This window comes from Euprymna scolopes, chromosome 36, assembly GCF_053919585.1.
Source record: "Euprymna scolopes isolate OS-2025 chromosome 36, ASM5391958v1, whole genome shotgun sequence".
NCBI lineage: Eukaryota > Metazoa > Mollusca > Cephalopoda > Sepiida > Sepiolidae > Euprymna > Euprymna scolopes.
The window spans coordinates 76,272,356-76,277,355 of NC_136517.1; positions in this window are offsets into that span (position 1 = coordinate 76,272,356).

The window sequence follows — 5,000 nt, forward strand, 5'->3', positions numbered from 1 at the left end:
TCTTTGTCAAGAACTTTGCAGCAAATTCTACCCTTTGCGACCAAGACCGCCAACCCCCAATATTTCCTCCTGTATCAGAAAACACGCTATGTGATATACGTATATCTGTACGTGATGTTGCGAAGCTAATCAAAAACCTTGATTCGAGTAAAGCAACTGGCCCTGATGGTATTCCAATTATAGTACTCAAAAAACTTCAACCTGAATTAGCGCCCATACTTACAAAACTGTTTAAACGTTGTCTTAAGGAGAATAGTTTCCCATCTCCCTGGAAAACCTCATCAGTATGCCCTGTATTTAAGAATTCAGGTGATCGCTCATCCCCCTCTCAGTACAGGCCAATAAGTCTCCTGTGCGTCATGAGTAAGTTGCTAGAATCTGTGTTAAATACAGAAGTAATCAAACATCTCAACAAAAATAACCTTCTTAGTGACACTCAATATGGTTTCCGTTCTGCTAGATCTACAGCAGATGTCATTACAGTTATATCGCATAGGATTAGCGAATCTCTCGACGGTGGCAATCTTTCTAGAGCAATTGCTCTTGACATATCTAAAGCCTTTGATAGGGTATGGCATAAAGGTTTACTTCATAAGATCGCTAGCTATGGTATAGCTGGAAAAGTCTTCTCAATTATTAAATCATTTCTTTCTGATAGGTTCATAAGAGTAGTAGTTGAGGGGCAAAAATCAGAAGCTCACAGTATTAATGCCGGTGTCCCTCAGGGATCCATCCTGGGCCCAACTCTTTTCCTGATCTACATTAATGATCTTCCAAATCATATCCTTACATCATTTGTAGACATTTATGCTGACGACACTACCATTTATGGTACCACATCTAAGACAGTAAACGACCAAGTTCTCTCCAATTCTCTCTCCTCTGATCTTGAGCACGTAGTACAATGGGGAAAGGAGTGGCTGGTTACTTTTAATGCATCTAAAACCAAGCTTCTCTCTTTACATCATCAACATTCTAATCCACATTTGTCATCAATTGAAATGAATGGCTCTCGTCTTCAGGAGGCCTCAAGTTTTGACAAGCTTCTGGGCTTGACCATTACTCCTGATCTTAAATGGAACACGTATATCAAATCTGTTGCCAAGGCCGCTGGAAAAATGGTGGGATCTTTCTATCGATCCAGTAGATATCTCACTGCTGATGCTATTCTCTACCTATATAAGAGCCAGGTACGTCCAAGGATGGAATACTGTTGCCACATCTGGGCAGGAGCTGCTAGAAAGGACTTGTCCTGCCTTGATAGAGTTCAAAATAGACTTCGTAGCCTCGTAGGAGATGTCCTTTTCTCCTCCTTGCAACCTCTATCTCACAGAAGAGATGTTGCGAGTTTGTCTCTGATGTATCGTTATTTTCATGGAAAGTGTTCAACTGAGCTTCAATCTTTGGTCCCCCCTCGCCAAACTTTCACAAGAAACACTCGTCTAGCTGTAAACACTATCAATAATTTCCCCCACTCTTTATCTGTGGCTAAACCTAAACGTAGATTCCATGAACAAAGCTTCTTTCTTAGAACTGCACGCCTGTGGAATTGTCTTCCGTTTTCCTGCTTTCCGGCTGACTACAATATGGTTGTGTTCAAGTCTAAAGTAAATAAGTTCTTGATGAGCCGTTCCATATAAGTTATTAAATTTACCAAATTTTCATTACTAATGATTACTATATTGACCAATTTCTACTGTACACTCTTTAACCCTTATCCTTGAGTGGCCTCTGGGCCTTGATAATGTGGTGATGCCTTTGTAAAAAAAAAAAAAAAAAAAAAAAAAATACACAATTACACCCACATACATATACATACATTTACATATACATATACACACTCATACGCAAGCAGGTATATGCACATATACACACGAAATATATGTAGGAACATACATATATAAATATCCACCTACACACTCGCACACATACTCATACACCTCCACCCACAAACATGTCACACACATATTGGTTATTTTTTAATCAAAACACGCATGCGTACATGTACTTAATCATTCAAAGATAAGTAAACGCACACACACACACGCAAGTAAGATGGAGAATAGGTAGGAGATGATATATACACACACATACACGCATACACAATCACACACATACATATACATGCACACATGTATGCACATACACACTCACATACATCCGCATACGTATGCAGACACACACACATACATACACACACATGCATATATATAGAGACATATGCAGGGGCTCACACATACGCACACATCCATATACACATATACACACACGAATACATTTACCCACCCATATATATGCATACATATATATATATATACACACGTACACATATACAGATGCGTATACATTCACCCACCCATATATATATATGGACACAGGCACCCACAATCACACACACACACATACATATTCATACACCCAAACCTTACATATATATTGGTTGAAGTTTTTCTTTCTTTCCTAATCCAAGCACATATGAATACATATATTCAGTCATCCAAACATAAGTGCACGTACACACACAAACAAGATGGAGGATAGATAACAGATGATATATATACACACACACGTATACACAATCACACACATACACGCATACATACACACACATATATATATATATCTCTATATATATATATCTCTATATATATATCTATATATATATATATATATATATATATATATATATATATATATATATATATATATATACACACGCATATACGCATATGTGTAGAGAAACAAAAAGGAACAAACCGCACCATGTGCTCACCAACGCCTCGTCACCACTTCGAGACCTCCTCTGGATGAATGAGACTAAGAAACAAAATACACCAGTACAAAACACTTTAAAACGTTTCACGTGCAAAATGTGACGCAGTTCCACCTCAGAAAAACGGAAAATGACGTTGGAAACCCAAAAAGGAGGTGGGGCCGGCGCTGCTAAAGAGAGGGAAACTTTAGTGACGTCACACAGCCGCTAATACAATTCTAAAAAACATGAACGCAGCCAACACTCCCACTGGAAAAAAAGATACACCTGTTGAAACTCAAATACAGGTCTGCAACAGGAATGAAATGAATGTCCCCCGCTATGCAATTTATTGATTGAGACCACATGTACTAACAACTATAGGGGGCGCCTGAATGGTGCGAGAAAGCTAACCCACGTTTACAGTCAAGCAATGTTCCCCTAACAAAAGTTCACTTATTAATGGCGCCATGCTACAGAAACTCGCACGCTGCTCAACTGTGCCTGAATTTGCGACAAGCGCAGATCTAAAAAGTCCCCGGCGCGGCCCATCTGAAATAAATCCAACTACACCCGTCTGCCCAAAGTCAAAGGCGCGACTACGTTGCAATGAATGAGAGAACAATGCACTTAGAGAACTGCTATCTTACATCTTCCACGTTCACTGAGCCTTCCCTCCAACCTACGCTGGGCTCCACCAACGCATTCATGATAGCAACCTTGGCAAGGAACAGTGCACACACCTCCACTGGAAACTGGTCCGTCCCGGAGATGCTTCGCAGTTCCCAACATATGTCCTATGGCCAGTGATGCGGCCTGCACGATAGGAACCCCTAGCCTGTTCAGCGTGTTACAGACCATTGCACCACTGGCGTATGCAGGCAAAAGAAGATGTCTGTTTATGAGGAAAGGTCTGGTGTATATGACTTCCCACCATTATTCATTCTGGAAAACACCTGTGTGGCCCCTCTCCCAGCACTCAACATGAAACATGTCGGACACTGCAAGGCTTCCAAAATGCTTGTGAGGCACCTGAACTCCCCGTCCAGACACTCAGGACCGCAAATTCTGAAAGCGCGCAAGAAGAAACCAATTATAATTCCTGCCTCTATTCCACCATCATGATGCGAATAGAAATGTATGCAATCATCCCCGCACGCAGCCCCGCGATGAACCCCGAAGGACAGTTTATTATTGGATTCTACAACAAGTATGTCTAGAAAAGGCAACGAACCACTGCTCTCTGCTTCACAGGCAAACCCCATGGAAGGCTCGACCAAGTCCAACTTGTCTCTAATGACACTCACGCTCGTGTTTTCAGGAAGAAAAATTAAAACGTCGTCAATGCATCCAAAATACTCCGTGTTTGGAGGCAATCTGAATTTGAAAGGAGCAGACCCCAGGAATTCCAAGAAAATGCAAGCCAACACTCCACCAAGAGGACCACCCATAGGAAGACTAAAACCTCGTTTATAGAAAATGCCACCGAAGCGAAAACAAATCATGCCAGTTATAAATCCAATGACCCCGACAAGAGTGACGGGAGTAAAAGGCAAACCAATATTAGACCCTTTCAAGTGCCCAAGGAGCAAACTCAAGCGCCCCTCAATGGGAAGACCAGCACACAATGATGCTACATCCAAGCTGTGCACAGCCCCGCCCCGCACACCAACGCTTCTCACTTTGTTGAGTAAATCTCCGAAATGTTCCGTCACTCCCAAAACTCACAAACCAGATATCCCTATGCGCCCTATAATATCCGGCATCGGTAGTGCAACACACAAAATTGCACGTGCCACATCCAACGTTTTGACTCCACTACTGGGCACTATCAGCACCTCCCACATAAAGAACTCCAGAGATTTACTCGACAAAACAAAAAACACCAATGTACAAAACAAAACTACGCACAGCCCAGACACAACATCACTACATACCAACGCCCCCACTAAAAAATGCTTGAACTCACTCCTCAAACACCCCAAAAAATCCAACACCAGCCCCCCCCTTCCGACACTCCCACAAACATCATTAGACCTACAACCAACATGACCCACCTTCACCTCAACAACACTTTCCACAAACAAAACCTTTTGTCCTCCCATGGGCAACCCTCTTGGTGGAGCACCAGCCAACCCCTTCCTAGAATTCACAGAACTTAGTCACTTCAAACTCAGACCACCCCCAAACACAAAGCACCCCAGACACATTGACGACACTTCAATTCCTCCTCCCGAAAACACGTGCA